This window comes from Anomaloglossus baeobatrachus, chromosome 2 (genome assembly GCF_048569485.1).
Source record: "Anomaloglossus baeobatrachus isolate aAnoBae1 chromosome 2, aAnoBae1.hap1, whole genome shotgun sequence".
Taxonomy (NCBI): Eukaryota; Metazoa; Chordata; class Amphibia; order Anura; family Aromobatidae; genus Anomaloglossus; species Anomaloglossus baeobatrachus.
The window spans coordinates 444,176,158-444,199,922 of record NC_134354.1 but is presented as its reverse complement, the minus strand read 5'-3'; the positions used below and the strand labels follow the sequence as shown (position 1 = coordinate 444,199,922).

Sequence of the window (23,765 nt, the reverse complement as noted above, 5' to 3'; positions counted from 1 at the left end):
ACATTTTACGTCCCGTTCATCTCCGCCCCTCTGCTTCTATTGGACGGCATCTGTCTAACGTTGCTGTGACACCGCACGACCCGCCCCCATAGAAAGGAGGCGGATCGCCGGCCAGAGCGACATCGCAGGACAGGTAAGTCCGTGTGACGGAGTAAGCGAGGTTGTGCACGACGGGCTTCGGTGCTTTGGGACCAGAGCAAAAGATGAAAATGATTGAGGGTAAGTATAAGAATAGAGGCAGAGACCTTTGGTTAAAAGTAACACTCAGATGGGGAAAAAAAAATCAAAATGCTGGAGTAGCTCTATAAAGAGTAACCACTGTTTTAATTTGTTTTGATAAATAGTACAAGTGACTATAAACTTTGTAATATATTGGATCTTAAAAATCAGGGTTTTTTTCTCCTTTAAAGCCTGCTTTACATGTTACGATTCTGCATACGATATCGTATGCGATCGTAACCGCCCCCATCATATGTGCGGCACGTTCAATTTGTTGAATGTGCCGCACATACGAGTAACCCCCCATCACACGTACTTAACCGTCCATACGACCTCGATGTGGGCGGCGAACGTCCACTTCCTGGAGTGGGAGGGACGTTCGGCGTCACAGCGACGTCACACGGCAGCCGGCCAATAGAAGCGGAGGGGCGGAGCTGAGCGGGACGTAAACATCCCGCCCACCTCCTTCCTTCCGCATTACTGGCCGGGAGCCGCAGGACGCAGGTAAGATCTGTTCATCGTTCCTGGGGTGTCACACACTGCAATGTGTGCTACCCCGGGTACGATGAACAATCTGACGTTCAATTCATGAGAAATGAATGACGTGCTTGCGATGAACGTTTTACCGTTCAATCGCAATCGCACGTAGCTGTTACACACTGCAATGTACCTTACGTTGCCGGATGTGCATCACTTACGACGTGACCCCGCCGACACATCGTAAGATACACTGCAGCGTGTAAAGCAGGCTTAAGACACATTATTCACTGTTCAGTAAAGACAGATTTTCTTGGTATATTTTTATGAGGTTAACTGTTGCTGCTCATAACATTTTATAGAGAAGGAGGAGCAAGAGGCAGACACAGACATTTTGCTGCATGTCTCCTGAAATTATAGTTACAGTATAATAAATACAACATGCTGTGCACCTGCAAATTTTGCAATAATTTTAGAACCATAAAAAAATACCTGGTTAAAAGATCCAGACTATTATAAAATACAGTAATAGCTAAAAGTAAAAAATGCTGAACAAGGTACAGTACTAAAAGTAGTATTGACAGAATAGAATAAAATTCCCACTGGGCAAATCAAACATTTCCTAAGTTTTGGATAAAAAATCAAATATGTTTAGAACAAAATATGTATTTCTTCTCGAGTAAAAAGTCCCAGAAATTTTCCTCTTTATCTTTAGGCTATGCACTCGGCAGATGTTTCAGTTGGCTTTATTCAGTTCTTGGAATCTACTCAATAATTACTATTTCATAAGAAAGAAGTATTCTTTAGATTTCTCTGTATTTTTATCTCTGTTGTCTAGAAGAAGAGTAGTAAACAATAATACTATTATTTTATTCAGAATCAGGCTATTGAGTTGTCGTATTGAAAACATAGGCCCCGATTTATCAAAGTGACTACACCAGAATTAGTTGTCATGCCAGTTTGTTTCAGCTTTGCAAAATGGGTGGAACTGAGGCGGTACGCCACAGCTTGTCTATTTTATTTCCTTAGTATGTAAATAACGTAAATATTACTCCAGTGCTTAACTGGAGTAAGGTTTATGGCGTGACACACAAAACTTGTCAGGTGCTCTTGATTAATTCAGAATCTCCTTTAAGGGAACCTGACATGTGTAAAAATGCTATTAACCTGTAATAGTGTTTGAAAACTGTCCGGCGCCTGCACACTGGACAATGCTGCCGGGAAGAATAAAACTTTAATCCTGGCAGCATTCCGGTTTCAGTCACGGGGGAGGCTCTGGTACTGGGTTCAGTCACCATTCTGTGTATGGAGAGTCGTGGCTGCAACCATGCATCCCGGACTGACAGCCACTTAACATTAGAACCAGCTGTCAGTCAGTGCGAGGGACGGTTAAAGCTGACGGTCTCCATAAACAGAGCGATGACTGAACCCGCGCCGGTGCCTCCCCAGTGACTGAAACCTCAATGCTGCTGGGAATATTAAAGTTAATTTCTTACCCCACATGGGAGTGATATCAAGGAAAGAGGAATCGACTAGTCTGGAAAAGCAACACCCCATCGACTAGTCAAGGCCGTAATTAGAATAGGGAAAACTCTGTTTTTAAGTTGTTCTTTAAAACATTCATATTAGTGAACAGCATTGTACAGGGCTGGTTAGGGAAGGCATTTAGGCATATAGGTATAAATGCTGCTGGGTTGAAGGGTGTAGGGGATCTGACAGATTCCCTTTAATCAATTCATCACAACATTGGCAGAGAGATCTAAAGTCTCCCTAAAGGCCCCGTTACACTCTACGATATATCTAATGATATGTCGTAGGGGTCATGTCGTAAGGGACGCAAATCCGGCATCGTTTGACATATTGTAGCGTGTGACAGCTATGAGCGACTAAAATGAATGAATAAAAATACTCACCTTATCGTTGCTCATTGACACGTCGCTCATTTTCAAAAAATCTATCGTCCTTCTGCGCGCCGGTTGTTCATCGTTCCCGAGGCAGCACACATCGCTCCGTTTGACACTCCGGGAACGATGAACTGCAGCATACCTGCGGCCGCCGGCTACGCGGAAGGAAGGAGCTGGGCGGGATGTTATGTCCCGCTCATCTCCACCCCTCCGCTTCTGTTGGCCGGCCGCTGTGTGACATCGCTGAGACGCCGAACGTCTCTCCCCTTCAGGAAGTGGATGTTCGCCGCCCACAGCGAGGTTGTTCGGGAGGTAAGTACGTGTGACGGGGTTACCGACTTTGTCCGCCATGGGCAACAAATTGCCCGTCACGCACAAACGATGGGGGTGCGATAAATCGCCGTGTGTAAAGCGGCCTTTACAGTAGAGTCACCGTCTGTTATGGTACTGACATTATCCGTCATACTTATTAACAGAGGTTATGGGTGTTTCTTGATACAATGTAACGTCTAACATAACAATAAGTTTAATCTTTAGACAATAATATTTGAGTCCGCTTGAATCACATTGAATAAAGGACATTGCCTTAACATGTGTTCTACCAAACTCCATGCCGTTACAGTTGCTGTATCGTATTATTGCTACTTTAAAAAAAAACATTCACCAAAATAGAACTTTACAGTATAGATGGAGGTATTTTATGTCTATCCAGAATGCTCTTTCTTAAAAAATAATAAAAATAAAATAATATTAATAAAAATCTTTTCATTTGCATCCTGTGAAGATAAAATTTCCATTTCCCGTTAAAAGGGAAAATCACAAGTCAGGGGTGTGAAATTTCAGTAATATGTGCTGTGAATTTGCAGTGCAGCTGCCAGGTTTATCTTCATGTTTTTTTCTGCCTTTTATGTAAGGTCTTCGTTATAAAAGACATTTTTTGGCCCTGTGAAGTTGGGATAGTGCCAGCCACTGACAGCTTGCCGACACATTTAGCTTAAACTACTGCCTCTGCAGACAGAAGACGATGGCTTTCTGCAAACAAATTGTTTTTCTTCATGGCTAAAAATTAGGTTTCCGGCGCATCAAGTAAATGAGATTTTAGAAGCAACTTAATGTACAAAGCAATAACGCACAGATATATTCTGTTTTATTCGCTTTTTATGTGACAGACTTATCAGTATTTCCAAATACATTGGGCTGGTCCAGAAGTCATACATTTACAGATATTGTGGATTATAAATCAGTGATTACAATGCACAAGTCCAGTCGTCCCATAGACAATTAACGGAGTGGACCTCGAGTATGCGGATCTGCGTTCCCCTGAAGATGGGGCACTGCAAAGTCCTGTACTCATGGTTCCAGTGCCCCTTTCTCAAGATCAGTAGTGGTCTCCAGATGTTGAACCCACAGCAATTAGTAAGTTATCCTCAATCTTAGGCATCTTTCACACGTCAGTGATTCTGGTACGTATGTCGCCATTTTTATACGTATCGGAATCACTGACATTCGCAGACCCAATAAAATCAATGGGTCTGTGAACATATCAGTGATTACTCAAGGACCGTGTGTCTGTGCGGTGCACACGTGTGTCCATGTGTTTCCCACGAAGACAAGTCTGTTTTTCTTCGGCACCACTGATGTCACACAGACCACACAGTGGTGTGATCCGTGTGACACATACCAGGAGAAACACGTGTCTGTGAAATAAAATTATTTATTATACTCACCTGTCTCCAGTGATGCTGTCTTCGGCACTGCTGTCTCCTCTTTCCAGGCTGGCTAATTATGCTCATAAATACTCACTGCACTGTGACCCAGAAGTAACAGCAGCAGGGAGACAGCAACGCGGGAAACATCAGTACCATGGCCAACAGCGGCGTGCACAGGTCAGTATAAAGTTCCTGATGTCCATGTGCTATCATGGATAGCACATGTAGAACACACGTGTGCTAAAATCACGGGACATGCGCACATTAAACACGTCAGTGAAAAACGTGTGTGTTTTTCCACTGACGTCTGAAACAGGCCTTATGTTAAGGGGATTCTGGGAATTCTGGGACTAACCCTTTAAGGATATGAATATTTTTGCAACCATATTTTATTTTTTCAACAGATTTTATTGAGATAGAAGCGAAAAACAAATAAGTGCAAAACTATATAACCAGAGACAAAGTTTAGTATAACATTTTTAATATTTTTTTTTGTCAGTAATTCACAAAAATGTATTTCAATATTTTACTCTAGATGCAATGGAGTAATACAATATTAGTTGCAAAAGTATACATCCCCAAGATAGTGAGGGTAGGCTTACTCCTCCATTAGACACTATTATAATTGGATTGGTAACCTACCCTTAAAATGCACCCGTTCTAAAATCATTTTTTTTTTGTAACCCTTTATATGATTTTAATCCATTTTGGATTGTATAACTCACTGGTAACAAATTGTAAAGCGGATTAAAGAAGTCCAATCCAGTATCTATTGATTTTGAGGTGTTGAACACTAATCTTAAACAAGGTTAAACACAGGGGGCAATAGGGAGCACAGGGGTTAAGAGAAAGATGGGAGTGTGGGAGACAGCATGGGGGAAGAAAGAGCATGAGAGGGGAAGAGAGAGCACAGGGGGGAGAGAGAGCACTGGAGTGTTGGAGAGAGAGCACGAGGTGGAAGAAAGATCACGGGAGTGTGGGAGAGAGAGCACGAGGGGGAGAGAGAGCACAAGAAGGGGAAGAGAGAGCACGGGAGGTGGGGAGAGACCACGGGAGTGTGGGAGAGAGAGCACACGGGGGGAAGAGAGATGAACGGGAGTGTGGGAGAGACCACAGAGGGGCAATAGAGGACGGGGGAAGATAGAGCACGGGAGTGTGGGAGGCAGCACAGGTGTGGAAGAGAGCATCGGAGTGTGGAAGAGAGAGCACGGGGGAAGAGAGAGCATAAGAGGTGGAAGAGAGAGCACGGGAGTATGCGAGAGAGAGCACGAGGAGAGAGCCTGGGGGGAAGAGAGAGCATGGTAGTGTGGGAGAGAGAGCACCGGGGAAAGAGAGAGCACGGGAGTGTGGGAGAGAGAACACTGGAGGAAGGAAGAGAGAGCACGGGAGGGGGGAAGAGAGAGCATGGGAGGGGGAAGGGAGAGCACGGGGGGAAGAGGGAGCACAGGGGGAGAGAGTACGTGGGGGGGAGAGAGAGCACGGGGGACAAGAGAACATGTCTCGCACCACGTCAGCCTTTTAACACTGACAGTGCCAATCTGGGAGTTTGGGGTAGCCCCGTACCACCCGGCCGGCACTGTCAGTGTTAAAGGGCTGGCAGGGTGTGGGGCATTGACAAGTAGAGATGAGCGAACCGGTCGCGGTTCGGCTCGAGGTTGGTTCGCCGAACGGACCTCCCGTTCGAGTTCGGTTCGTCGAACGTTCGACGAACCGAACTCGAACTGCATAGGAAACAATGGCAGGCAATCACAAACACAGAAAAACACCTAGAAAACACCCTCAAAGGTGTCCTAAAGGTGACAAACAACTCAAACACATTGGAAAGTGACAAGGACATATACTCATGCGAAAACAAAACAGCTGGACAAGGAAAAAGAGGAGGACACACAGATATAGGCATGGCACGCCCTTCTAAAATCATGTAAAACACCGCAAGGTGACTCCAAGCGGAGTCTCCCTTTTTTCCAAAAATTGGGCCACACACACACCCACCCCTTCAGTGGTAGCACTTGTGCCCCAGTTGCACACTTCACAGCTAGATTTGCATCAAGCACATTGAAAAATACGCCATAATTAACCGTCCCCAGGATGACACCAGGGTAGGTAGCTAAGTCTTTCCTGATCCCAGCTCTGTGCAGCTTGGATCATTTATAAAAAAAACAGCAATCAAGGGTTACTCCAAGCGGAGTCTCCCTTTTTTCCAAAAATTGGGCCCCACACACACCCACCCCTTCAGTGGCAGCAGTTGTGCCCTAGTTGTACACTTCACAGCTACATTTGCATCAAGCACATTCAAAAATACGCCATTCTTATCCATCCCCAGGATGACACCGGGGTAGGTAGCAAAGTCTTTGCTGACCCATGACTTGTTCATCTTGGCTTCTTTTAAAAACAATGTAAGCAAGGGTTACTCCAAGCGGAGTCTCCCTTTTTTCCAAAAATTGGGCCCCACACACCCACCCATTCAGTGGCAGCAGTTGTGCCCCAGTTGTACACTTCACAGCTAGATTTGCATCAAGCACATTCAAAAATACGCCATTCTTATCCATCCCCAGGATGACACCGGGGTAGGTAGCAAAGTCTTTGCTGACCCATGACTTGTTCATCTTGGCTTCTTTTAAAAACAATGTAAGCAAGGGTTACTCCAAGCGGAGTCTCCCTTTTTTCCAAAAATTGGGCCCCACACACCCACCCATTCAGTGGCAGCAGTTGTGCCCTAGTTGTACACTTCACAGCTACATTTGCATCAAGCACATTCAAAAATACGCCATTCTTATCCGTCCCCAGGATGACACCGGGGTAGGTAGCAAAGTCTTTCCTGATCCCAGCTCTGTTCATCTTGGCTTCTTTTAAAAACACATCAAGCAAGGGTTACTCCAAGCGGAGTCTCCCTTTTTTTCCAAAAATTGGGCCTCACACACCCACCCATTCAGTGGCAGCAGTTGTGCCCCAGTTGTACACTTCACAGCTAGATTTGCATCAAGCACATTCAAAAATACGTCATTCTTATCCGTCCCCAGGATGACACCGGGGTAGGTAGCAAAGTCTTTCCTGATCCCAGCTCTGTTCATCTTGGCTTCTTTTAAAAACACATCAAGCAAGGGTTACTCCAAGCGGAGTCTCCCTTTTTTCCAAAAATTGGGCCCCACACACACCCACCCCTTCAGTGGCAGCAGTTGTGCCCTAGTTGTACAATTCACAGCTACATTTGCATCAAGCACATTCAAAAATACGCCATTCTTATCCGTCCCCAGGATGACACCGGGGTAGGTAGCAAAGTCTTTGCTGACCCATGACTTGTTCATCTTGGCTTCTTTTAAAAACAATGTAAGCAAGGGTTACTCCAAGCGGAGTCTCCCTTTTTTTCCAAAAATTGGGCCCCACACACCCACCCATTCAGTGGCAGCAGTTGTGCCCCAGTTGTACACTTCACAGCTACATTTGCATCAAGCACATTCAAAAATACGCCATTCTTATCCGTCCCCAGGATGACACCGGGGTAGGTAGCAAAGTCTTTCCTGATCCCAGCTCTGTTCATCTTGGCTTCTTTTAAAAACACATCAAGCAAGGGTTACTCCAAGCGGAGTCTCCCTTTTTTCCAAAAATTGGGCCCCACACACACCCACCCCTTCAGTGGCAGCAGTTGTGCCCTAGTTGTACACTTCACAGCTACATTTGCATCAAGCACATTCAAAAATACGCCATTCTTATCCATCCCCAGGATGACACCGGGGTAGGTAGCAAAGTCTTTGCTGACCCATGACTTGTTCATCTTGGCTTCTTTTAAAAACAATGTAAGCAAGGGTTACTCCAAGCGGAGTCTCCCTTTTTTCCAAAAATTGGGCCCCACACACCCACCCATTCAGTGGCAGCAGTTGTGCCCCAGTTGTACACTTCACAGCTAGATTTGCATCAAGCACATTCAAAAATACGCCATTCTTATCCATCCCCAGGATGACACCGGGGTAGGTAGCAAAGTCTTTGCTGACCCATGACTTGTTCATCTTGGCTTCTTTTAAAAACAATGTAAGCAAGGGTTACTCCAAGCGGAGTCTCCCTTTTTTCCAAAAATTGGGCCCCACACACCCACCCATTCAGTGGCAGCAGTTGTGCCCTAGTTGTACACTTCACAGCTACATTTGCATCAAGCACATTCAAAAATACGCCATTCTTATCCGTCCCCAGGATGACACCGGGGTAGGTAGCAAAGTCTTTCCTGATCCCAGCTCTGTTCATCTTGGCTTCTTTTAAAAACACATCAAGCAAGGGTTACTCCAAGCGGAGTCTCCCTTTTTTTCCAAAAATTGGGCCCCACACACCCACCCATTCAGTGGCAGCAGTTGTGCCCCAGTTGTACACTTCACATCTAGATTTGCATCAAGCACATTCAAAAATACGTCATTCTTATCCGTCCCCAGGATGACACCGGGGTAGGTAGCAAAGTCTTTCCTGATCCCAGCTCTGTTCATCTTGGCTTCTTTTAAAAACACATCAAGCAAGGGTTACTCCAAGCGGAGTCTCCCTTTTTTCCAAAAATTGGGCCCCACACACACACCCACCCCTTCAGTGGCAGCAGTTGTGCCCTAGTTGTACACTTCACAGCTACATTTGCATCAAGCACATTCAAAAATACGCCATTCTTATCCGTCCCCAGGATGACACCGGGGTAGGTAGCAAAGTCTTTGCTGACCCATGACTTGTTCATCTTGGCTTCTTTTAAAAACAATGTAAGCAAGGGTTACTCCAAGCGGAGTCTCCCTTTTTTTCCAAAAATTGGGCCCCACACACCCACCCATTCAGTGGCAGCAGTTGTGCCCCAGTTGTACACTTCACAGCTACATTTGCATCAAGCACATTCAAAAATACGCCATTCTTATCCGTCCCCAGGATGACACCGGGGTAGGTAGCAAAGTCTTTCCTGATCCCAGCTCTGTTCATCTTGGCTTCTTTTAAAAACACATCAAGCAAGGGTTACTCCAAGCGGAGTCTCCCTTTTTTCCAAAAATTGGGCCCCACACACACCCACCCCTTCAGTGGCAGCAGTTGTGCCCTAGTTGTACACTTCACAGCTACATTTGCATCAAGCACATTCAAAAATACGCCATTCTTATCCATCCCCAGGATGACACCGGGGTAGGTAGCAAAGTCTTTGCTGACCCATGACTTGTTCATCTTGGCTTCTTTTAAAAACAATGTAAGCAAGGGTTACTCCAAGCGGAGTCTCCCTTTTTTCCAAAAATTGGGCCCCACACACCCACCCATTCAGTGGCAGCAGTTGTGCCCCAGTTGTACACTTCACAGCTAGATTTGCATCAAGCACATTCAAAAATACGCCATTCTTATCCATCCCCAGGATGACACCGGGGTAGGTAGCAAAGTCTTTGCTGACCCATGACTTGTTCATATTGGCTTCTTTTAAAAACAATGTAAGCAAGGGTTACTCCAAGCGGAGTCTCCCTTTTTTCCAAAAATTGGGCCCCACACACCCACCCATTCAGTGGCAGCAGTTGTGCCCTAGTTGTACACTTCACAGCTACATTTGCATCAAGCACATTCAAAAATACGCCATTCTTATCCGTCCCCAGGATGACACCGGGGTAGGTAGCAAAGTCTTTCCTGATCCCAGCTCTGTTCATCTTGGCTTCTTTTAAAAACACATCAAGCAAGGGTTACTCCAAGCGGAGTCTCCCTTTTTTTCCAAAAATTGGGCCCCACACACCCACCCATTCAGTGGCAGCAGTTGTGCCCCAGTTGTACACTTCACAGCTAGATTTGCATCAAGCACATTCAAAAATACGTCATTCTTATCCGTCCCCAGGATGACACCGGGGTAGGTAGCAAAGTCTTTCCTGATCCCAGCTCTGTTCATCTTGGCTTCTTTTAAAAACACATCAAGCAAGGGTTACTCCAAGCGGAGTCTCCCTTTTTTCCAAAAATTGGTCCCCACACACACCCACCCCTTCAGTGGCAGCAGTTGTGCCCTAGTTGTACACTTCACAGCTACATTTGCATCAAGCACATTCAAAAATACGCCATTCTTATCCATCCCCAGGATGACACCGGGGTAGGTAGCAAAGTCTTTGCTGACCCATGACTTGTTCATCTTGGCTTCTTTTAAAAACAATGTAAGCAAGGGTTACTCCAAGCGGAGTCTCCCTTTTTTCCAAAAATTGGGCCCCACACACCCACCCATTCAGTGGCAGCAGTTGTGCCCCAGTTGTACACTTCACAGCTAGATTTGCATCAAGCACATTCAAAAATACGTCATTCTTATCCGTCCCCAGGATGACACCGGGGTAGGTAGCAAAGTCTTTGCTGACCCATGACTTGTTCATCTTGGCTTCTTTTAAAAACAATGTAAGCAAGGGTTACTCCAAGCGGAGTCTCCCTTTTTTTCCAAAAATTGGGCCCCACACACCCACCCATTCAGTGGCAGCACTTGTGCCCTAGTTGTACACTTCACAGCTAGATTTGTATCAAGCACATTCAAAATCCACAAGCATTTACTCTCCCCAGGATGACACAGGGGTTGTAAATTCCTTCTGGATCCATGACTTGTTCATTTTGATGAACGTCAGTCTGTCCACATTGTCACTGGACAGACGCGTGCGCTTATCTGTCAGCACACACCCAGCAGCACTGAAGACACGTTCAGAGACAACGCTGGCAGCTGGACACGACAAAATCTCCAAGGCGTAAGTTGCGAGCTCTGGCCATTTTTCTAGGTTTGAAGCCCAAAAGGAGCAAGGCTCCAGTTGCACAGTCATGGCATCGATGTTCATTTGGAGATACTCCTGTATCATCCTCTCCAGCCGTTGACTATGTGTCAGACTTGTTGTCTCTGGTGGCCTTGCAAAGGTGGGTCTAAAAAAATTATGAAAAGATTCCATAAAATTGCTGTTACCAGCACCAGATACGGTCCTACTGGTACGTGTAGACTGTTGAAGATGACGAGACCGTCCCATGTTTGTCAAGTTACAACTGGGAGATTCACTCCCTGCACCTGCACGGTTGTTTGGTGGAAAAGCAGATCTAAGATCGAGTAACAGCTTCTGCTGATACTCCTGCATACGTGCGTCCCTTTCTATGGCTGGAATTATGTCACAAAATTTGGACTTGTACCGGGGATCTAATAGTGTGGCAAGCCAGTAGTCATCATCACTTCTAATTTTGACAATACGAGGGTCATGTTGGAGGTAGTGCAACAAGAAGGCACTCATGTGTCTTGCGCAGCCATGTGGACCAAGTCCACGCTGTGTTTGTGGCATAGAGGTGCTAACCGTTCTTTCTTCCTCTGACATCTTCCCCCAACCTCTTTCAACTGAAATTTGACCAAGGTCTCCCTCATCTGCTGAGTCTTCCATGTCCATGGACAGTTCGTCCTCCATTTCTTCATGTCCTCCTGCACCTTCCTCAACATCTCGCCTGCTACCATGCGCCCTTGTTGATCCCTGTACCCCATGCTCCCATGCCTGGCGCCTTGGTGATGATGAACGTCTGGACCTTGGTGATGTTGTTGTGTCTTGCGCATATGAATCCTCCTGTAGCTCATCCCCTTCCTGTTGTCCCACCCCCTGACTCCGAATAGTGTTTAGCGTGTGTTCCAGCATGTAAATGACTGGAATCGTCATGCTGATAATGGCATTGTCAGCGCTAAACATATTCGTCGCCATGTCGAAACTGTGCAGAAGGGTGCATAGGTCCTTGATCTGAGACCACTCCATCAGGGTGATCTGCCCCACCCCTGCATCTCGTTGGCCCAGGCTATACGTCATGACGTATTGCACCAGGGCACGGCGGTGCTGCCACAGTCGCTGTAACATGTGGAGAGTTGAATTCCAGCGTGTCGCCACATCGCATTTCAGGCGATGAACCGGCAGGCCGAAAGACTTCTGGAGCGATGCAAGTCGCTCAGCTGCGGCGCTTGAACGGCGGAAGTGAGCAGACAGTTTTCGTGCCCTGTTCAGAAGGCCATCTAGGCCGGGATACTGTGTTAAAAATTGCTGCACGACAAGGTTCAACACGTGAGCCATACAAGGTACGTGTGTCACCTTGCCCAGGCGAAGGGCCGCACCCAGGTTTGCAGCATTGTCGCACACGGCCTTACCAGGCTGCAGGTTGAGTGGAGACAACCATTTATTAAACTCGGACCGCAGAGCTGACCACAACTCCTCAGCTGTGTGACTCTTATTCCCAAGACATGTCAAGCTAAAGACCGCCTGATGCCGTTGCGCTCTGCTGCCAGCATAGTAATGAGGGGTGCGTGATTCCTTCTGCGCAGTGAGAACGCTGGTGGCCTGACCAGGCAGGCTTGGGGCGGAGGTGGAGGACCCAGATGAGGTGGAGGATGCAGAAGCAGTGGCGGAACTTGGACAGACAGAGGATTGACACACAAGTCGTGGGGACGGCAAGACTTGTGCAGCAGACCCTTCACCATCTATCACCATAGTTACCCAGTGCCCAGTCAGCGACATGTAACGTCCCTTTCCATGCTTACTGGTCCAAGTATCGGTGGTGAAATGCACCCGTTCACACACAGAGTTTCTCAAGGAAGCGGTGATGTTGTGTGCGACATGCTGGTGTAGCGCGGGCACACCTTTCTTAGAGAAGTAGTGGCGACTAGGCATCTGGTACTGGGGCACAGCGACAGACATAAGGTCTCTAAAATCCTGTGTGTCCACTAGGCGGAAAGGCAGCATTTCGGTAGCCAACAGCTTACAGAGGGATAGAGTCAACCTCTTAGCTTTGTCATGGGTCGGAGGAAGTGGCCTTTTATTTGACCACATCTGAGGGACAGAGATCTGGCTGCTGTGTGTAGACGGTGTTGAGTAGGGTGTCCCTGGAAAAATGCAGGTTTGTGAGGAAAGTGCAGGCGGAGACATGATGTTGCCTTCATCCAACGTTGGTGCTATCGATGTCTGAGAGAGCTGTACACACTCACTTCTTTCCCCTTCCAAACCAACTGAAGACCTTACAAGCAAACTGCCTGTTGCGGTTACAGTGGTGGAAGTTTTGCGTGGAAAAACAGGTGTGACAGCTGTCCCCACAGTCCTAGAAGATGAAGAGCGCGCGGATGCACTGGAAGGGGCGGGCGGTGGATGGTTCGCTCCGCTAGGCCGCATTGCAGCACGGTGAGCTTCCCACCGGGACTTATGATATTTAGTCATGTGACGATTCATGGAAGAAGTTGTCAAACTGCTGAGGTTTTGACCTCTACTAACAGAATCATGACAAATGTTACATATCACATGAGTTGGGCGATCTTTTTCGATGTGAAAAAAGGACCAGGCTAGGCAAGGCTTAGAGGCCATGCGACCTGTTGATCCACCCCGAATAATGCTCATAGGCAGAGTGGTGGCTGAGGATCCAGTTGTAGACGTGCTACCAGTGCTCCGACTCTGTCCAGGAAGGCGCAAGGTAACTTCGTCGTCGGTTGCATCCTCCTCCACCGCCTCTGTTGACCTCCTCGAGTGCCTGACTGGGGGTTGACAGTAGGTGGGATCTAGAACGTCATCATCAATTGTTGTGTTTGCACTCCCCTCCCCCTCAGACCGAGCCTCTTCTTGCCCTGACCGAATATTTAAGTTGTCATCCCAATCGGGTATCTGCGTCTCATCTTCATCAGTATGTTCCTCATTGTCTATAACCACAGGTGTTACAGTTTGTGACAAAGGGTCAACATTATGCTCAGAAACTTGGTCCTCACGGCCTGAATCAGAGTCACAAAGGTTCTGGGCATCACTGCAGACCATTTCCTGTTCTGTACTCACTGTAGCTTGGGAGCAGACCTCTGATTCCCAGGCTATAGTGTGACTGAACAGCTCTGCAGACTCAGCCATCTCAGTTCCACCATACTGTGCAGGGCTGATGGAGACTTCAGAGCTGGGAGAAATCAAGTGTGATTGGGATGACAACTCAGAGGACTGGTGTTTTTTGGATGCGGTACTTGAAGTGGCTGAGAGGGCACTTGTTGGACCACTTGAGATCCATTCAAGCATTTTCCTTTTTTGCCCATCATCTACCTTTGTTCCTCTTGTTCGTGTCCGTAAAAAAGGGAGCACATCGGATTGTCCACAATAAGTAGTAGACATCTTACTTTTGCTAGTAGATGGTCTATCTGCAGCAGATGATAATGGAGCTTTGCCACCTTCCCCACTGACAAAACCTTTTTTGCCTTTTCCACCACGCCTCTTCCCCTTTCCACCAGCATCTGTCATTTTGCCACTCATGTTGATTGCGACAAGATTGTGGACTGAAAATGTGGTAGTAAAAATTGAGAGGTGGTGAAGATTGCAGTGTTGGTCTAGCTTTATTAACAGCAGAATAATAAAGAATAAATATCCCTGACAATGTAACTTAGTTATAATTAGTTGGAGTGTGCAACGCAGGCAGACGTGCTGCAAATGTCTTGGCACTAGTGGGACTAAAGCAAAGTCCAATAGCCACGTATAGGATGCCACTAGGTACACTGAGTGTTTGCTAGTATAATGGCTTAGTTATAATTAGTTGGAGTGTGCAACGCAGGCAGATGCGCTCTGCAAATGTCTTGGCACTAGTGGGACTATAGCAAAGTCCAATAGCCACGTATAGGATGCCACTAGGTACACTGAGTGTGTGCTAGTATAATGGCTTAGTTATAATTAGTTGGAGTGTGCAACGCAGGCAGATGCGTTCTGCAAATGTCTTGGCACTAGTGGGACTATAGCAAAGTCCAATAGCCACGTATAGGATGCCACTAGGTACACTGAGTGTGTGCTAGTATAATGGCTTAGTTATAATTAGTTGGAGTGTGCAACGCAGGCAGATGCGTTCTGCAAATGTCTTGGCACTAGTGGGACTATAGCAAAGTCCAATAGCCACGTATAGGATGCCACTAGGTACACTGAGTGTTTGCTAGTATAATGGCTTAGTTATAATTAGTTGGAGTGTGCAACGCAGGCAGATGCGCTCTGCAAATGTCTTGGCACTAGTGGGACTATAGCAAAGTCCAATAGCCACGTATAGGATGCCACTAGGTACACTGAGTGTTTGCTAGTATAATGGCTTAGTTATAATTAGTTGGAGTGTGCAACGCAGGCAGATGCGCTCTGCAAATGTCTTGGCACTAGTGGGACTATAGCAAAGTCCAATAGCCACGTATAGGATGCCACTAGGTACACTGAGTGTGTGCTAGTATAATGGCTTAGTTATAATTAGTTGGAGTGTGCAACGCAGGCAGATGCGTTCTGCAAATGTCTTGGCACTAGTGGGACTAAAGCAAAGTCCAATAGCCACGTATAGGATGCCACTAGGTACACTAAGTGTTTGCTAGTATAATGGCTTAGTTATAATTAGTTGGAGTGTGCAACGCAGGCAGATGCGTTCTGCAAATGTCTTGGCACTAGTGGGACTATAGCAAAGTCCAATAGCCACGTATAGGATGCCACTAGGTACACTGAGTGTGTGCTAGTATAATGGCTTAGTTATAATTAGTTGGAGTGTGCAACGCAGGCAGATGCGTTCTGCAAATGTCTTGGCACTAGTGGGACTAAAGCAAAGTCCAATAGCCACGTATAGGATGCCACTAGGTACACTGAGTGTGTGCTAGTATAATGGCTTAGTTATAATTAGTTGGAGTGTGCAACGCAGGCAGATGCGTTCTGCAAATGTCTTGGCACTAGTGGGACTAAAGCAAAGTCCAATAGCCACGTATAGGATGCCACTAGGTACACTAAGTGTTTGCTAGTATAATGGCTTAGTTATAATTAGTTGGAGTGTGCAACGCAGGCAGATGCGTTCTGCAAATGTCTTGGCACTAGTGGGACTAAAGCAAAGTCCAATAGCCACGTATAGGATGCCACTAGGTACACTGAGTGTTTGCTAGTATAATGGCTTAGTTATAATTAGTTGGAGTGTGCAACGCAGGCAGATGCGCTCTGCAAATGTCTTGGCACTAGTGGGACTATAGCAAAGTCCAATAGCCACGTATAGGATGCCACTAGGTACACTGAGTGTGTGCTAGTATAATGGCTTAGTTATAATTAGTTGGAGTGTGCAACGCAGGCAGATGCGTTCTGCAAATGTCTTGGCACTAGTGGGACTATAGCAAAGTCCAATAGCCACGTATAGGATGCCACTAGGTACACTGAGTGTTTGCTAGTATAATGGCTTAGTTATAATTAGTTGGAGTGTGCAACGCAGGCAGATGCGCTCTGCAAATGTCTTGGCACTAGTGGGACTAAAGCAAAGTCCAATAGCCACGTATAGGATGCCACTAGGTACACTGAGTGTTTGCTAGTATAATGGCTTAGTTATAATTAGTTGGAGTGTGCAACGCAGGCAGATGCGCTCTGCAAATGTCTTGGCACTAGTGGGACTATAGCAAAGTCCAATAGCCACGTATAGGATGCCACTAGGTACACTAAGTGTTTGCTAGTATAATGGCTAAGTTATAATTAGTTGGAGTGTGCAACGCAGGCAGATGCGCTCTGCAAATGTCTTGGCACTAGTGGGACTATAGCAAAGTCCAATAGCCACGTATAGGATGCCACTAGGTACACTGAGTGTGTGCTAGTATAATGGCTTAGTTATAATTAGTTGGAGTGTGCAACGCAGGCAGATGCGTTCTGCAAATGTCTTGGCACTAGTGGGACTATAGCAAAGTCCAATAGCCACGTATAGGATGCCACTAGGTACACTGAGTGTGTGCTAGTATAATGGCTTAGTTATAATTAGTTGGAGTGTGCAACGCAGGCAGATGCGTTCTGCAAATGTCTTGGCACTAGTGGGACTAAAGCAAAGTCCAATAGCCACGTATAGGATGCCACTAGGTACACTGAGTGTGTGCTAGTATAATGGCTTAGTTATAATTAGTTGGAGTGTGCAACGCAGGCAGATGCGTTCTGCAAATGTCTTGGCACTAGTGGGACTAAAGCAAAGTCCAATAGCCACGTATAGGATGCCACTAGGTACACTAAGTGTTTGCTAGTATAATGGCTTAGTTATAATTAGTTGGAGTGTGCAACGCAGGCAGATGCGTTCTGCAAATGTCTTGGCACTAGTGGGACTAAAGCAAAGTCCAATAGCCACGTATAGGATGCCACTAGGTACACTGAGTGTTTGCTAGTATAATGGCTTAGTTATAATTAGTTGGAGTGTGCAACGCAGGCAGATGCGCTCTGCAAATGTCTTGGCACTAGTGGGACTATAGCAAAGTCCAATAGCCACGTATAGGATGCCACTAGGTACACTGAGTGTGTGCTAGTATAATGGCTTAGTTATAATTAGTTGGAGTGTGCAACGCAGGCAGATGCGCTCTGCAAATGTCTTGGCACTAGTGGGACTATAGCAAAGTCCAATAGCCACGTATAGGATGCCACTAGGTACACTGAGTGTGTGCTAGTATAATGGCTTAGTTATAATTAGTTGGAGTGTGCAACGCAGGCAGATGCGTTCTGCAAATGTCTTGGCACTAGTGGGACTAAAGCAAAGTCCAATAGCCACGTATAGGATGCCACTAGGTACACTAAGTGTTTGCTAGTATAATGGCTTAGTTATAATTAGTTGGAGTGTGCAACGCAGGCAGATGCGCTCTGCAAATGTCTTGGCACTAGTGGGACTATAGCAAAGTCCAATAGCCACGTATAGGATGCCACTAGGTACACTGAGTGTGTGCTAGTATAATGGCTTAGTTATAATTAGTTGGAGTGTGCAACGCAGGCAGATGCGCTCTGCAAATGTCTTGGCACTAGTGGGACTATAGCAAAGTCCAATAGCCACGTATAGGATGCCACTAGGTACACTGAGTGTGTGCTAGTATAATGGCTTAGTTATAATTAGTTGGAGTGTGCAACGCAGGCAGATGCGTTCTGCAAATGTCTTGGCACTAGTGGGACTAAAGCAAAGTCCAATAGCCACGTATAGGATGCCACTAGGTACACTAAGTGTTTGCTAGTATAATGGCTTAGTTATAATTAGTTGGAGTGTGCAACGCAGGCAGATGCGTTCTGCAAATGTCTTGGCACTAGTGGGACTAAAGCAAAGTCCAATAGCCACGTATAGGATGCCACTAGGTACACTAAGTGTTTGCTAGTATAATGGCTTAGTTATAATTAGTTGGAGTGTGCAACGCAGGCAGAGGCGCTCTGCAAATGTCTTTGCACTAGTGGGACTATAGCAAAGTCCAATAGCCACAGATAGGATGCCACTAGGTACACTGAGTGTTTGCTAGTATAATGGCTTAGTTATGAGTTGGAGTGTGCAGAGGACAGGAGGGTACAGTGGCAGGATTGTGGTGCTCTGGGTAGAGGAATGGAAGCATGCCTTTCTATTCCCTCCTAATGGTGAAATGCAGGGAGGAAATCCCTGACCTTGGCTGCACAGACGCTGGCGCTGTTTTCAGGACCTGTCACCTTAACTCTGACCCTGCCGGTTTGAGCCCTTAAAAGGACTGCTATAAAGTGCTCTCCCTATGCTGTCTAAGGCCTGCGCCACACATCCGTGCCTCCGGCACGTGTTTGTCATTTTTTACACGTACCGGCGGCACGGAGACACTTTAACCAATGCTACCCTATTGTAGCAGGCACACACACGTAAAACCACACGGAACGTGTGTCCGTGTGCGTTTGTACGTGTGTGCGTTTTTGAAAGCGCTGACATGTCCGTTTTTTCACCGGCAGCACGGGTGTCACACGGCCCGCACCCGCACCACACGGGTGTAGTGTGGATGCGGTCCCGTGTGACACGCGCCGGAGAAAACACACATGTCATTGAAAAAAAAACAAAACATTAACTCACCTTCTCCAGCCCTCCTGTCTCTGCCGCTGCTGCCTCTTGCTGCCGACCGCCGCTCATTATTCTCATAGAATATTCACTTCACTGCCTGGCAGCAGCAGCAGCAGCGGGGAGACGGGAGGGCTGGAGACCGAGGATCAGCACCACGGACAGCAGCGCGGACATCAGGAAGGACCAGGTGAGTATAATAATTACTGATTCTACGTGTGCTATCGCGGATAGCACACGTAGAACACACGTGTCACGCACGTACCAGAGACACGTACTTACCTGCACGCAACACGCAGGGAAAATACGTGTCTCTCGGCACGTGCGTGAAATTCACGTGAGTGTGGCAGAGGCCTAACGCTGTGTATGCAGCGCATACAGCTGTATCGGCTATAGGACTCAGGATGACGGAGCTGCGACAGTGATGTCTGACACCCAAGACGCAGAAGGCAGATAATGGCGTCCGTGAAGAAAATGTCCGATTTTATAATGCAGGGACATGTGACATGCAGATCCTATCACACATGCCGTTGCTTCTCTGGCTCAAAGTCCACTTAGCTGTGTGTGTGTCTGTGATTGGCTGACATGCTGGCCCGCCCCACAAGACGCGCGCGCTTAGGGAAGGAAGACAAGAAAAAAAAAAAAAAATGGCGATCGCCATTATAGAAACAGCAGTGATCTGAAGGCGCTGTTCACGCACACTATACACTGAAATGTGATAATAGTTTGATTCACAGAGTGACTTACACTATTACAGCAGAAACCAAGCTATGATTTAGCTGTTTTTTGGCTGCTAGAACCGTTCTCGAACGTTTCTAGAACTATCGAGCTTTTGCAAAAAGCTCGAGTTCTAGTTCGATCTAGAACATGCCCCAAAATCACTCGAGCCTAGAACTGGAGAACCACGAACCACGAACCGCGCTCAACTCTATTGACAAGTACTTTAAACCAGAGTACAGTACTTGGGTCACCAGAGGGAACCCGGGTATGACCTCCGGTGAACTGAGTGATGTCACTGCTGCCAGCCGGGTCCTTCTTGTCAGTGTTTTTAGGGTTAATAGAGAGGCGAATGAGGGGGCTGTATTTAATTTCAAATAAAGGATTTTTCTTGGTGTTTGTATTTATTTACTTTCACTTATAGATTAGTAATGGGGGGTCTCATAGACCCTGCCCATTAGTATTATCTGGCTTAGTGGCAGCTGTGGGCTTTGATTAACCCCTTATTAGCCCGATTGTCACCGCCCCAGAGCAATCAGGAAGAGCCAGGCAAAGTGCTGAGATTGTCACATCTAAAGGATGTGATTTTTCTGACAATAAAATATTTGCACTCTTCATTCCTTTTTTCTCCCGTTTATTATATGTTTCTATGGAATTTGTGCTTGCGGCATGTGACCCACGGGTGGCACTTTGACCGCAGATATGATTAGTATGGTATCATGGAGTTTTTCTAGCTTAAATCTAAAGGATGCGGTAATCCTGAGCGGCTGCAGGCTGCTATTTTTAGGCAGGGGGCGGCTCAATAACTATGGGTCTCCCAAGCTTGACAATACCAGCCCCACACTGTTGTGCTTTATCATGGCTGGGTATCAAAATTGTGGGGACTGCACTTAATTTATTTTTAAATTATTTTTGTAAACCAATAAAAAAGCTGCATGTGGTTCTTCTTATTTTGATACACAGCCAAGATAAGCGCACGGCTGAGGGCTGCAGCCTGTAGCCATATGCCTTATCTGTGATGGGTGTCATAATATGGGAGAAAACCACACCAAATATTTTATGTATTTTATACCACAATGCTGACGCAGAGTTGAACTGCTTTCCTCGCCCATCGGCTGTCTTGGTGCCTGTGATTGATTGCAGTCAGACGCTGTTACGCATTCTAAGGGTGCATCTGACTGCAACCAATCACAGGAGACAGGACAGCCAGTGGGCGGGGAAAGCAGTGCATATGGATGAGCAATAATTAGCAGCTCCTGAAGTGAACGCGAGGCCGCGGGAGCAGTATACAGTTGCGACCGAGCCTCGGTAAGTATGAAGCACTTTCTTCATTCTTATTTTCTTTATTTCTCCTTTATTTTTATTTTTTTTATAATTTCACGAGTGTCGGATCCGGATTAAACATCTGGAATCCAGGGCCCAGTTCCGCCCATCACTAGTTTCTGATACATTTTCGGCAGCGTGCGTTCTGAAGCTTAGTACAGGGGGTGCGATATAGTGACATCATCATGCACACAGTGCTGAGTCTCAGAGCTCACATACACAGGGTGAAAGAGGGAACAGGGAGCTTATGGATTTATGATTTCTTCTTGTTTTCAACTGTATGTGCATCCAGAATGCAGATGCCATTGAAAGAGTGATGCTGTGAGGCATGGGGCTATTAGCAGTGCGGAAATGAAAGCGACCTTACGGAGCTGCATCATGCTAGTAGTGACATAGGCATGCTGCGATTTTTGACAGCATGACCAAAATGTCATGTAGCCCAAGGAAAAAATAGTGGTCAAGATTTTTCACAGAATTTTATTGCAGATTATTATTATTATTATTATAATAGCACCATTTATTCCATGGCGCTTCACAGTGCAGATAAGTGAATCCTCACATCACATGCAGGAGACACTGACTTGTCTACAGTCAGAATGAGTGGTCATGTGACCACTCGTATGCAATATGCACATTCCACATTTTGACTGCGTGTGCTATCTCGGTCACTGCACGCAGTGAGCTCAATGTGTCAATTCATATAGTGACACATAGAGGGATAAGCCTGGACAACCTATGTGCAAATATATGTATATATATATATATATATATATATATATATACACATAACTATATCACATAAAACACACACATACCATACATACATGGCGTATATATCTCCTATACACTCACATTAGATGCTATATATAGTCTTCATTGCACAGTATTCATTTATCTATAAGGGGTGAGGAACATGTAACAACTCTATCTATTATCATTGTGCATGTGAGGTGATTGCGCTGTCACAGATGAGAGAAGCAGGATCTCTGCTCTGTTATTTTCAATGCTGTAGTGATAACAGGTCAGGTGCTGGGGTAGAATACTAACAGCCAATGAGTGTGCAGAGGGCGGGCAAGGGGGCGGGGTTGGACAGTGAGGTCGGGCGGTGCCAGCTCTGACTGTGAGGTTTTGCACAGGAAGTGGTCAATTTGCTTGTGCTGAAGGTAAACAAAGAGCTACAGACAATAAAGTGATAATTCAAGAGGAACAAAAGTTAGAAATCAAAAAATAACGTTTTATATAACAATACAGCACAGATTAGCTTAAAAAATGTTTTGGAGTTTATGTCGAACAACTCCTTTAAAGCTTTCCCAGGTTTGCATTTGCCACTGGTGCTATTTCTCAAGTGGACACTGCTTGGAATTACAGCCTTTCTTCCTAGTGTTTTTTTTCTGGCGGATTGTTACTTTTGATTTTCCTTATTCTTTACTCGACACCTTCCCCCGGATTCTTGTTGAGTTACATGATACCCTCGATAGCCACTTAGGAAGCAAAGGTTTGAGTGGTCATCTTAGTCATCCAGTTTGGGTTGTTTCAGTCTGCGCAGGGGATTTTAGGGACTGTATAGGTGGGACCCCTGGTCTGTACAAGAACCAGGTTGGTCAGGTGTAGTAGGATTGAGTTATACCATCTTTTATATTTTCAACATGTGTGGCACTACATGCATAACACATAACATTATCACGAGCCAGTGGGGAATGAAAACCCAGGAAAGCTTTAAATAGTTACAGACTTATTAGATTATAGGGCAGACTGAATATCAGCATGGCAACACCTGTTACCAGAAATGCAATGAACACAAAAAAAGTGTTTAGAACCAGGACAGAAACCAAACGTGATTGTGGCTCAGTGGAGAGGAAAATGGACAACAGCACATAGGATTGCCGGATCAAATTTGAGCCATGACAAGAACATTATAAAGGTATCCTTTTTTTCAGAAAGAAAATTCATTTCCCATGCAGAATTCTTTGTTAGAGGTATTGCTTTAATTAGTACAGAAAATTAGTCCCTTGCTGCCCCTATGCATCCAAAAATTTCAAAGCAGTTGTCTTGCAAATTTCATTAAACCTTTCAAGAGTGAGCTAAGACCTGCTCTTCGTGAGCACAGGGGGCTGTTCATCAAAGATTACTGCCTCTGACTTTCTTTCACATGTTCTAAATGATTCCATAATGACTTCTTAATCATTACTGATTCGGTTTGTGAGGGTAAGAAAGAGAATTTACATGCACGCTCCATGTACATAGTGTGGTTTGCTTCTCATTAGTCATTCTGACTTCTCTGTGAACTGATTAAAATTAGATTCTAACTCTACATGTTTTACTTTTAACACTTGATAAAAGAATTGGAGTTGAACGCTCACTAATTACCGCTGCATTATTAGATCTTATTAAGAAATATTACAAACAGCAAGAAATCCAGCATTAAACACAATATGAAAAGAAAAGATAAAGAAGCCCACAAAGGAGGTTGTAAAAGATGCTGTGATCTATACACACCTAGATGTCATGAATTATGCAGAAGTGACTGTTGAGTGGATTTCTTTGCAATAGTTCCTGTAGTTCAGATCTTGATCCGGCGCCTCCTCTGTGCTTGAGCTTGCCATCCTTTTTCCTTGCTCCATGTGGATTATGTATTCTTCGTTATCCATACAGTGCC

General features: G+C 45.8%; 1 protein-coding gene across 3 annotated transcripts in view; it reads left to right on the top strand.

The window, feature by feature from the left end:
- SRRM3 (serine/arginine repetitive matrix 3) overlaps window positions 1-23,765 on the top strand; it is an 800,697-nt gene that overhangs the window by 205,079 nt on the left and 571,853 nt on the right. The window lies entirely within an intron of this gene.